The sequence below is a fragment of the Zonotrichia leucophrys genome, chromosome 9 (genome assembly GCF_028769735.1).
Source record: "Zonotrichia leucophrys gambelii isolate GWCS_2022_RI chromosome 9, RI_Zleu_2.0, whole genome shotgun sequence".
Lineage (NCBI taxonomy): Eukaryota > Metazoa > Chordata > Aves > Passeriformes > Passerellidae > Zonotrichia > Zonotrichia leucophrys.
Genome location: NC_088179.1, coordinates 9,473,388 through 9,486,270, shown reverse-complemented (window position 1 = coordinate 9,486,270; position 12,883 = coordinate 9,473,388). Strand labels below are relative to the sequence as shown.

General features: G+C 40.2%; 1 long non-coding RNA gene across 2 annotated transcripts in view; it reads left to right on the top strand.

Annotated features, from left to right (window-relative positions):
• The window catches only part of LOC135451910 (uncharacterized), a 113,537-nt gene that overhangs the window by 83,963 nt on the left and 16,691 nt on the right, over window positions 1-12,883 (top strand). Inside the window, exon 6 of one of the 2 annotated variants that reach the window (XR_010441477.1) lies at window positions 11,096-11,214. The exons of the other annotated variant lie outside the window; for it this stretch is intronic. This is a non-coding gene — a long non-coding RNA (uncharacterized LOC135451910). Of the gene's footprint in view, window positions 1-11,095; window positions 11,215-12,883 lie in introns of those variants that run through there. 2 annotated transcript variants of the gene reach the window in all.

Below are 12,883 nucleotides of genomic sequence, written 5' to 3'. Positions count from 1 at the left end.
TCAGCCGAACAGAGATCTGCTCAGCAGTCAGCCATGAGCACACTGTGCCGTCCTCCGGACCGCCACGTATCTTTATACCCATTGTTACGTGTACAATATTTATCATTTTTCCCCAATACCATTTATTCTCATTGCTGGGTGCACTCTCAGTAATAACCAATCCAAAAGTGCCACCATGGCCAAAGAAGATGGAGGAGAAGAGGAAGAAGAAGGAGGACAGGACACACCCCAATTCCTCCATCTTACTTCTCTAAACCCCCCTGTACATAAATCCTAAACCCTGTTTCTCACCCTCTAATTAACTAATCCCTTCACCATTCACCCCGGTGAAGCCCTCATCCTTGTCGTCTCCTGTGTAGGACCAAAGTCCAGCCACCAGACACTTCTGGCAACATTCCAGGACTCCCGAGCCCCCCAAGGTGGTCTCGGTGGCTCAGCACCTCAGGACTGAGATCCTGAGATCCGACACAAACTGGAGAGGCAGCTCATACTCTATCTCATGCTCATGCTTTATCTCATGCTCTGAGCTGAGTCAGAGGAAGGATTCACTCAATGCTTGGGAAGTGGGTGGTGGATTTGAGAACACCCAGGCAGGATTTCACCTTCCCTGAATAATTTTGTTGTAGTTCTAAGGAGAAATTTTCTTCACTGATTTCTATCTTTCAAGTCTACATTTCCTCCTGCCATGTATGCTACACTTGGAATATACTTACGGTATTTCATTACAGTTTTTATACTTAAAGGTTTTTCTTTTCCATACTTTTTAAAGTGAGCAGTGTTTCATGGGTCTGGAGTTCTAACATCAACTTCATGCTAGTGTATCACAATTCAATGCAGTGAAGTCCAAGCTGCTCTTCCCTAGATAGTTTATTTTCTAACAGCATTAAGTGCTTAGAAAATAAATAATAATAAAGAAATAAATTTTGCATTAAGCTCCTTTTGGTCTTCTACTATGCCATCCTTGTAGTAATTCTCTCTTGCCATTGGAACTTGCACATGGATGGAGGCTGAATTTTCCAGAACCATTTTTCTATTTGCCAGCTTTGTATTGGCCTGTTAGCTGAGGTTAGCCAAGAAGGCCAATGGCATCCTGGCCTGTAGCAGCAGTGGTGTGGCCAGTGGGGTCAGGGCAGTGCCTGTTCCCCTGTACTGGGCACCTGTGAGGCCACTTCTCAAATCCTGGGTCCAGTTCAGGGCTCCACAGCACAAGAAAGACATTGAGGTGCTGGGAAGGGAGTTGGAACACAAGTGTGCTTAGGAGCAGCTGCGGGAACTGAGGGTATTTAGTCTGGAGAAAAGGAGGCTCAGGGGAGACCTTATTGCTCCCTACAGCTCCCTGAGAGGAGGCTGTAGCCAGGTGGGAGTTGGGCTCTTCTCCCAGGTAACAAATGACAGGACAAGAATAAATGGCCCTAATTTGCACCAGGGGAGGTTTAGATTGGATATTAGTAAAAATTTCCTCACTGAAATGTGATCAGGCATCAGAACAGGCTGTCCATGCATGTGGTGCTTGGGGATAGCTTTAGTGGTGGACTTGGCAGTGCTGGGTTGACAGTTGGACTTGATCTTAATGTCTTTTCCAACCTAAAAGTTTCTATGACTCTATAACTTAGCTAGGTATTGCTAAACTAGAACCCTTTATATATGTCTTTTCTTCCTTTCTCTGTTATCACAGGAGCTTGCTTCTTCAATATTGTGAAATAAATCTCCCTTCTCAGAGGCACAGGGTAAGGTGTTTCCTCCTGTGTTTACACCTCCCAGCTGTCCATGCTCTATCCTGTGCCTCCAATCAGTCCCCCTCTTGCTCCAGGGTCTTTCAGCCACTACTGACACCTTGGTGCTTTCCCTCAAAGATACTCAGAAGTTTTTATCTCTTTGTATTGGACAGCAGCACGTAGGTTTTGAGTGGCTTTGATGCTGTTTCATACCCTTCTATGGTCACAGCTTTTCCAAGTGCAGTGATAGCTTCTTGGACTAAATACTAGGAGTATCTTGCCTTATGAATAGCTGGTAGTAGTAACACTCCTCACTAGTAGTGCAGAGTAAAGCAATAACAAGCAGTCAGTTGTTGAAGCCATCATAAACCATTAGTCTTATTTTGCTTTAAAAATAATTTTCTGAAACTCAGGTTTGGCTCTTCGCTTTTTGTGTTATGCTATAATAAGTTTTTCAAATACTTCAATGGAAATTTGCCTTAGAGTCGAGCCAAATTGCAATCTGGATAGAACACAAATGCAGGTTTGCAGTTTGTAAATCAAGATAATGGATGCAGGACAGTGTGGTGTCACATTTTAGAAATTTATTAATCTTTATAAGCCATACCTATTTTGGTGCTATTCATAAGTTTTATGGGATTACAGGATATTTCTGTTTGGTTTCTGGCCTGGAAATATTTCTGGGTTGACTTGAAACATTTAATTTGTCATGAAACTAAATGTTTCATTCCATCTTCCTATTGCTTTGCCCTTTTAAATTTTTTTTTTTTGTTAGAAAGGTCATTTGAAACAAAAAGCCTAAATGGTTTATTTTGTATTCCCTTTTTTACAGTTGGAAAAATTTGCTAAATTGAGTTTGCATTTAAAAACTGTTTTTTGCAGTATACTGTTTGCCAAAATAACCACACTAGTCATCTTGGAATAGTCTTTTACTTACATTGGTATCTATCAAAATTTTCAGTGGAAGATTTGCCATATGCCCTTTGCAATCGAAATAAGTGATGCACTGTCTTAAAAACCCCAAACAAACAAACAAAACCTCTCACAAGCCAGTAAATACCCCCTGCCCCCAAATCAACAAACAGAGCCCCCAGGCTTTAATATGTTCTTTAATGTTTCAAATATTCAGGGACTACTGATAGGTGTGCAGTAAGTTTGAAGTCTGCTTTGTGGTACATGTTGGTGATCCTCAGAAACCGGACTGTGGCATGCTGACAAGCAAAACTTAGAGTGATTTTGTGGCACTTGGAGTAAAATTTGCTCTGTAAATAACAACAAAAAGTTGTTTACGTTGATATGCTAAGCCCAGAGAAACTGCTATGGATGTGTCAACAACCCCAACTTTTCTTTTTTAAGAAAATAGCAATAAAAGGAAGAGATTAAATGCAAACAAAAAGCTCTGAGGGGACTGTCGGGCTGACTGAAAGGAACAAAATCTGATGGCTAGGATGTCATTATGCTGCTTTGCCCCTGGACTAGAATTCAGATGTTATTTCCTGCATGGCTGGGAAAAGTTGCAATTCCTCCTGGAAGCAGGATGGGCTGAGCAGGAGGCAAAATAGCTGCCTCCAGTGTGCTAGGCCTGCCTTTAGTCATGTTTATATTTACTGTTGAGCATCTTGGTAATTTAGATTTAGTCATATAATTTCACTTTTTCATGTGTCTGAGAACCCTCACCAAAGAGTTTTCCCATTCATGATACATGGTTTGTATGCACACTCTTTATAATAAAGAGCAAATAATGGAGGACTGTATAAAAAAGTCTATTCTTTGAAAAATGTGCTGAGTTACCATTTTTATCAAAAGCAGGTGTTAGAGTCTAGTGAGAAAGCCTCCATCTTATGGTGGTCACACAGGTTTTTCCTTAAAGGTGGCGGTTAGGATCCAGGTTTGCTTCAGTCAGCAGGAGCTTTTCAGTTGTCAGCAGTCAGGGGATCATGCCCTACATGTGTGGATGTGACAAAGCGCACCAAAGAGCTCCCGTGTTATCAACTGTCTGCTGGCCCAAGCTGAAGGAGCACCCCTGCCCAAGGCAAAGAAAAAGGGATGTGGTGTAGAGAGGGAATGGGTGGATTAATGGACACCAGGAAATTCATGTTGAGACAGGAATGCCTCAGTGTGTGCCTCTCAGAACGTGGCAGCATTAGCTGGGTGTGGGCTGCACCTGGGTGATAATGAGTTTAGCTAAGCCAGATTGTAGAGCTCAGTTTACCCAGGCCCGTGGCTTGAGCCAGGATTTGTCATTAAGCTTGAGCCCCATGTCTGTGGGATTGTACCTGCCACCCCTAGGAACACACACATGCTCAAACTGAGCTGTTTTGGTTTCTGGAAGTGTATGGAAAATGTTTGGGTGTTGCCAAATGCTTCCTCCTTTACCAGGGACCCAATTGCATACCAACAGATACAGAAGCATATGCTTGCAAACACATTTCTTTTCATCATATAGGCTGCAGAAAAGAATATTCTTCTATCACTAGAAGTGTTTATCTGCTACCTTTTCACAGCTGGAAGATTTAGGAAAGGAATATGAAGTACCTGTAAAATACAGACACTGGCTGAGAACGTTGATTTATTTAGCTGAAAATACTGTGCTAGTGTTTGTGTGGTACCAGATATACAGCTGAACTCAAGTCCCTGGTGCTGATCAATAGGTGATTAAAAAGAAGAGTTACAAAAGGATTTCAACCTCCCAGGATCAGAAGTGGGGCTGCCTTCAACTGTGCCTGAGACATGTGTGGTGTAAACCAGGTACAACAGCTCAAGAGGAGAGTGCAGAGAATTAAAAAAGCAGCAGTTACTTCTCGTCTATATGAGCTTTTCTTTATCAAAAGGCCTTGTCTAGAACATATTTTTACATATCTCTTTTTGACAAGGTCGTTTTTCTGGTTGGAAGTCATGCTTGTATTTCACGATATTTTAAAATAGCTGTATTTTATTTGGAATCTGACTGCTATTAAGCTACCCCTGGCACTGCATCACTTTGGTTTTGTGCAGTTGTTACATGTAAAATATTGTACCATGGCTGCTATCAGAAGGGCTTCCCTCTGTTTTTATAAGCATAATGTGTAATCAGATTTCTGGAGGTATTTCCTTATGGTTCATATATTTATGCTTTTGTTCACATATGAGCATATATATTTATATGTATATAATCATTGAGATATAAAACCGCATATCTGTGGACACATTTTTGCATGAAATGCAAAGTGGTAGCTTTTTGGAAAATGGTTCAGATGTAAGGTGTAATTTTTCTCTTGTGTTCTTGGATGAGTCTGTATAATTGGCTTGTACATGTTTCTGAACTGGATGAAGCCTTTTGAGGTTTAACAAGCTAAATACTAAGGAGCAAAAGAGACACACAGCCATGCTCTGTTGTATGTGATAGTGCTCTTTGTTTGTGTAAGAGGTTTCTCTATCAAATAACAGGATTAGAAAGATCTGGTATATCATCAGTTGTTCAGGATCATAGAGTTAATTGATTCTGAGCCATTTATCATGAAACTCAGTGGGAATAAGACTGAACATGATGAGAAGCATGATGAGTGGTGTTTTGAAATCTGCACAGCTAATTTGCAAGGTCTGAGTCTAACCAAGTAATCTGATTTTCAGAGGTAAGCAGCAGTGTCAGTGCACACCAAATACAATGGGATCTCCAAATGAACTGGTACTTAAGATATCTTTTATTTCAGTGACTAAACAGATATATGGGTGTTTAACAACAGCAGCACTGAAGTTTGAAAATGATCTGCAGTGTATCAGTTTGGGATTCACATGTGTTTGCTGCCTGATGACATTAATGTGATTATGAGGAAGATGTCTGACAATCATCAAGATCTCTTAATAATAGGGATGTTAAGGGAGATTTTAATATTTCTAATATTCTTAAGTTGCTGTTTTGCTTGCCCAGAACTGCCCCAGACTGGCTCAGGAGTCACAACTTTCAACACTGTGATCCATTTTCTTTGTATGGGCTCTTCAGTGCATCTGCCTCTGCATGCATGTGCCTCTTCACTTAAAACCTGTTGGCCTGAGCACTCTGTTGTGTGGTAGCAAATATGGGTTTCTTCCTCCTTGGCTGAGTTGAATGGCAGAAGTCAGTGGTAGAAAGAAGGCTCTGAATAAAGGAGACACAACTTCTTCTAAAGATTGTGTTTAAGTAGGACCACAACTTTCTTATATGTTATCTGTAAGGACTAATGTTAGCACCCAAGAGCAAATCTTCAGTCCGGGGATCCTGGTAAAAGACAATTGTTTCCTTTATAGTCTAGAGTCAAGTGCATCAGCTTTTGAAAGGAACAGTTGTATCCTAATTAGTGCAGGGGATTATTTTGTCATTTTCTCATTTCTTCCATGCACAGTTTAGGGACGGTAAGTGCCCTGTGCAGCAGACTTGATTGAATTTTGGACTACGGTCTGAAAGGTAATGGGTGACAACTGACATGGAGGCATTGATTGCTATTGTCAGTTCCAGCCCTTCACATACACACTCTGACACATCCTTATAGCTGCATTGCAGTCCCACAGACTTACACCTCTGATGTAAAATGTTAGGGGTTTTATTAATTTTTAGCTATTTGCATTCATGCAGTATAACTCTGGAAGCTGTAACTGATCACCTATCTAACCTTATACTTATTTTTAGAGACACCTCTTGGAATCATGAATTTCTGTAGGACAGGGAGTGTGTGCTCACTTGGATAATGTAATTTGGAAATAAGGAAAAGCCTGAGCACAGACAGTGCTAGTCTGGTGTGGGAGTTCTGGCACAGGCTTTGTGCTGCAGCCACTCAGTGCCCTGGCATGGGATCAGCATTCGAGCTCATGTCAGAGAGGCTGGCAAGTGATAAAGAAAAGGCTGATGTGAGGAACAGATGCATCTCAGATCCAGATTTGGGAGGCAAGAATTCCTATTGAGTTTGCTTAGAATCAAATGCTTTTGCAGCAGGTTTGGTCAAGTCACACCTCCCAAATATCCATCCAGCTACAGCACTCTACACATGGTTCAGAGAGCTCAGCAACCCACAAGTTATTGATATGCAGTTTATCCTGCTCAGTCTAATTAGCTGAGGCTGTGTGAAGTGCATTTGCTCAGGGAAAAATGTTTGTCAGGCTTGGGCTTCTAGGTCTGTTGTTAGAAATGTGACCATGAGGAAATAATGGGAATGGCAACTTAATCTCATTGCATTGTTGAAACTCTGAGTTTTTTCAAGTTTATTTGGAATATGAAGATCCCATGCTGGCACTTTTCCTCACAATTTCTAGTCCGTTATTCTGTCAGTGATGCCCATTTAAAACACATGATATAATCTTGGAAACAATAATTCCTTCTAGTCTACTGAATTTTTCTTCATGAAAATGGACCCCATGGAATAGAGGTCTATGTGGTCTCTAAGCCAAGATTATTCATTCTTCTTTCCATTTTATTTTTAGTTTTTGCATTTCCTAATTAAACTGCTGTACATCTGGTTACAAAACTAGGGAAGGAAGAAGACCTAGACAAAATCAGCTAATTCATTAAAGCAATAGAAGTTAGAATTATTAAGAGTAAACTCCTTTTTTACTAGATTTTCTGAGTTATTGTACCTCCAAGGGACTTGAGGCACTAGAAATTGTCAATTCAATTCCAGTCATAACCTTAAGCACTTGGATTTGTAATACCTCTGTTGTGAGTCAAATGTAAGAGTTTATCACTTTTAGAAGACATATTTTGCTCACCACTGCAAAGAAAATTTAGTTCATGTGCTGAAAACTTATAATGTAAAGTTATAAGTGTAGTCCAGCAGGACATAAAAGAAATCCTGTGTAGACTCTCCAGCTTAGCCTTTTAAAAGTATCCCAAGAAAAACTAATTGCTGGTCCTGTTGAGGGATATTTCAGCACCTGATACTGGAAAAAAAAATTCCCCTCCACAGTTAAACATATTGTAAAGCTAGAAGAAATAAAAAATTATCTCTTCCCTCTTAGCAAGAGATTTTTGTTTTAGTTTTCAGAACTTATTCAAGTTCATATTCATAGTAATAATCTGTAGTCTTGTTGACAGGTCTGCCAGGAAACACCTTTATGGCACTAATGAAAGGGGAAGCATGTGCTGCTTTTGTTTAAAAAAAACTGCTATTGCAAAAGTCCTGACTTTACACTCCAGTATTTTCATCAGTTGTGTTTGAAGGGATGGGCTCTGGAGAGTAATGTTAACATGATTCAGAGAAAATGAATCATTAGTCAGCACTTGTCTCTCATGTACCTGGGGTCATGGACTGCTCTAAACTAACTTTCTTCTTATTCAGTGATGCAGGAAGGAAGATTTAAAACCAGCAGGAGGGTAATAATAGTATGACAGGAAGGAAAAGGTCACTGGGAACAATATGAAAGCTGATTAATAGGATCATCCTCATAGGGGAATTTGAATTCTGCAAACGACTTTTCTATTTCTTATTCTTTCCCTACTCTATTTCTGGAGCAATGCACCTGAGCAGATGCATATGAAAAATAAGCCTTAAAAGCCTTAAAGCTTGTAAGAACTTTTTCCCATTAAATTTCCTTTGTATTTTTCTTTGAGCACTGGAGTGCACTAAACAAAATAGAGTATCAAGCTGTGTACAGATTTTGAAGAAGAAACCAACAAAATACCCTGACACCAAAAATCCCCAGTAACACCAAAACCCTCATGACCATCAAAGTGTGCTTGATCCAATGCAAGGAAAACTGCTCCTGCTGGTCAAAGACCGTGAAAAGTGGTTCTCAATATTAAGAAACGGCATTTCTTAAGTCATGCTGTTCATTATATGCTTGATCTCAGTTAAGGTTTAGGATGCGGTTTTATCACAGTCAGCATGTCTGGGGGAGAATAAAATGCTAATAAGTAAATGGATAAAACCCATGAACCTGTAATGCAGTGTTGCTGCAAATAAGATCTTTAGAAGGTTCTGAAGGTGAGATTTCTCTTCCTCACCATTAACTGTCTAAAAGCTGGTGTCCCAGGCTGTTTTTACACAAGGTTAAAAGAGAAAAGCACCTACAAGATGCCTCTGCATTAAACTTGCCTTCTTGAGGTGCAAGTTCTCTGGCTTTGGAGGTACAACTGGGATGCAAACATCCTCTACAGGCTGGACAATGGCAACGTCTTCAGCTTCCTGTTCTGATCCCCACATTCTCCTGGCAGTGCAGAGCCAGAGCTGCTCCCCAGAACATTCTGTTGAACTTGTAAACCCAACAGTTTGCAATGTGCTCTTCAGACATAGCTTTTGATTTGAACTTTCCATGTACTGGGAGAATGTATTGTGAATGAGACTTCAGCTGCAAACTGGAGGACTAAGATCATAAAGCACTTCTTTGGTATTTTAGTTCTCTTTTGCTGACTGTTCTAAGGAAGTGAAGTATGCACTGATTTAAGTTTTGAGTCGATTTAAGTTGATTTAAGTTTTCAGTCGATTTCAGGCTATGTTTGATTAGTTGCCTTTATTGTGTCCCCTTTTATCTGCTCCTTGACTGCTACCTGCCCAAAAGGCTGAGGGCTCACAAGATTTCCACAGGTAGATTCAGTGTCCACTGCAGTTACATATGTTTGATGGTTTTTTTTTCAGTAGTGCTAAATAAGGAACTGCAAATATAAAGTTCCATTAAAATGAAAAGTTTGAGTAAAAATGGATTTTATCCAAGTAATTTTAGAAGTACTATAACCAGACCCTTGAGGAAAAGACAAGGGAAGAAACTTAGCTGTTTCATGCTCTAATTCCATATTCTGACCTTCATACACTGAAGTTTGGTTTTGACATGTCTTCTCATTATTTCTCTCATTCACTTGCTCACTTTGGATCAGGTATATTAGGCCTAGCAATTTGCATGGGATCTTGAGGTACTTGTCCTGTGAAAAATCTCTCCTGAGCAAGAAATATTTACTGTTTATGAAAACTGCCATCTCCCACTGTGGAGAGCTGAAATTTCTATGATCTGAGGTCTCAAAAAGACTTTAAGTTCTTTTTCTTCGTGGCAATAAATTAATTAGCCTTAGCAGAACAAATCAACTAATTGGATTTGTTTAGGTAACTTCTAGTTATTTAAGGAAACACTGATGAAATCCAGTACATGAAGGTGATGCATTATATCAATGTACAGAGATGTCAGTATTCATTAGAGGTGGCACTTGGACTGTCAAAACAGCAAACAAGCTCCTGAACAGTTAATCCAGGAGAGCATTAATGGTGTGGTAGGAAGAAAAGATGAACACATAATGAGACAACACTTCTCTTTAAATGGTGTAATGAAGGAGATGGGGGATGAAATCCATATTCCATGAACTGAACTTGGAGCAGATCTGCTGCAGAGCTCCTCTGTGGCTCACTGGGGCTGGGAATTGACACCAGAGCTGGAACCAGCATCAGAGCATCATCACCCCTTGTCCACAGCCAGTCCCCATCTGGGTCACATCTTGTGAGATGACCAAACAGGAATGTGTTGAGAATGTGGCTGTGATTGGTCCATCCTGTTGCTTTTCTGCATGGGGTTCTCTAAATACCCCTGGAGTAAATCTCAACCCAAATCAATTAACTCTGAATTTAAACACAGAAAAATGAAAATAATAAACAGCATTGGCACAGAGATCACAATGGCAGAAAACTGAGCCTAAAGATACTTAATGAAATACTTTTTGAAAAACATATTGCTCTCCTTTACAGATTCATTTCCCTCTCCCTCTCTTTTATGACTTTTCACAGGTAGTAATTTAATTTTAATTTTGAGATTGGCAAAATTTCCAATTTTCCCTTTTCATAGTTCAATGGAAAATTCTTATTTTAAATGCACATTAGAAGAGCTTGGTTCTGTGTTAAGGTATTAATTATCTTTGGTGCTCTCCACCTCCTTGTAACAAGAGAATAAGTCACCAAGGCAGCTTGCCATAGAATCAGAGACAACAAGGAACTATTTAATGTAAAAGACAGCACTGGCACAGGAACAAGTATATGGTTTGATCATAAATGCATTTAGACTGCAAAAGAGAAAAAATATTTGTATGCACGCTTAACCACTTTTATGGGGGAAGAAAATGTAATTGTCCATAAAAGGTAAATTTCTGGTTTTGTGAGAAGAATTTTTAGATGTGGTGTGTGAAGACAACTGGAAGTGGTGACCCTTGGAAGGTTTGTAGATCATCTCTGGGGAACAGGTGTGCCTAAAACCAACAAATGACACATTTGTGTCAAATACAAACTCCCATTTTTCACTGTCCCCAGTTTCCCAACCCACCTGCCCGAGACTGGAAGGAGATCTGTGGCAGTCTAGCTACCATGTCATAGCAAAATGCACCATCTGTTAGCCAGAGAAAGATTATCCTGGCTTCCTCTAAAATACACATAGCAATTAACTGCTACTACCTTGATTTCCAGCGGGAGCTCTGCATAAGCATAGGATGCCCCCCAGGCAGTGGTGACTTATGCTCTGCAGTTTGCAGGCCTTGGGAATGCATCTGCACACAATTCATCTGTGTGAGGAGTGCTGGATGAAGCTTTGGTCTGCATGGTAAGTTTGTGCATACAGAACTAAATATTTCAATCAGTTGTGATGCTCCTTTTTGCTACCCCTTCCATCTGTGGTGGCTGACATGCACAGGGACCCTGGACATGACAGTTTATCAAACATATAATTCTAAGCTGACTATCAGACCTCAGAATTGTACCCAGCTCTGCTGGAAATAAGTGGGTGTTGTAAAAGTCAATATGAATTTTACTTTGCCAATATACTGAGGAGGAGACCCTCAGGTATAGCTGTTATGCTGAGGAAGGCATGTGAGGAAGGCATCTGGGGAAAAAAGGTATGGAAAAGGCCTCTAAAAATTAGGAAGAAGCATTCTGAGAATTGACTCTTTGAACAGGAGGGTGCAGTAGGGATACCCTGGATACCCTGAATTGTGCCTGGTTTTTGGAGTTTGGTTTCCATGGAAAAATAGCAACACAGTTAAGTTCTTTTGAGATAACTGGGAAATCTCTGAGTGTTCTAAATAGCTTCCCAGCTTACAGCTTGATCTGTGACACTTAACCCAGAGAAGACTGGAAAGTTGTACATCAGAAAGGATGTGGTGAATGAGTGACTATATGCACCTTTAGGTGTTTGTATATAGGAGTTTGTCAGATATGTGTTTGCTAAGGTTTGTTTGAGAAGTGTTAATGGATCTGTAACATACATAGAAGCAGGAGAGTCCCCACCTGTTTTCTGAAATTAACTCTGTAACTGTCCCTTAGATTGATAACTTGAACTGAATTTTTTAAGATCAGTTTTCAATTCATCAGAGCTTTTTTACCCAGCCTGTTCTTATGACTTCTGATATCTTGGTGTAAAGTCAAAGCATGCAAGGATGCTGTGCACTTGGTCAGCTGGTAATATTGTATATGTAAAATTCTTTGCTGGTATTTGTGCTGTTATAGAGGGTGAAATTTCATCACCGTGCCTCCACATTCAAAGCTACAAATAGCATAACTCTCATAGAAGGAACTGTGGAACTATTTTGAAAAACTGAAGGAAGACACAATGGTGTCCACTGAAGCTCTGGACAGGAGCATAGGGCTGTCATTTCAGTTACCTCTGAAGTGCAATCTGTGTGCAGCACTAAGCAACCATGAAAACTTCTTTTGCTGCAGAAAAGGCATGTGGTGGGTGCATATTTTTGCAAGACAAGAGAGTTTTCTTAAGAGCATTTTCTGATTGTTTGGTTAGAAGAAACAAGAACATCAGATCCATGTAGACAATTTCTCTTTTCTGCTGCAGCGTTAAAGATGGTGCGATACCTCTGGGAAACCCTGCAAGAGCTGGTGAAGAAAATCCAATAGTTTTCCACTATGATTAGGACAGCAGTTTGCTGCCTATCCCTGCTCTTTAACGATGTTGAGAGGCTTGTAACAAGCCTGGACGTCCTGTCTGAACTCATTCGTCTGATTAGTGGCAAATGATTCTGTAAAACATTTCTCCAGGGGTGGTTGAGTAGTGGCAATATTGCACTTCCCTGAGCTTGCTCTCTTTTTCTTAGGGAGTAGTTAAGGGATACTTTTAAACTATTTCTAAAGCCTAAGTATCATATTCTTGCTAGGAGGAACAAACTCTGTTGTCATAGCAGTTGCCTTCTGATAAGGGAACACACTCTGCATAAAGTATTCACTCCTTAGCATACAGTGCAGACTAAT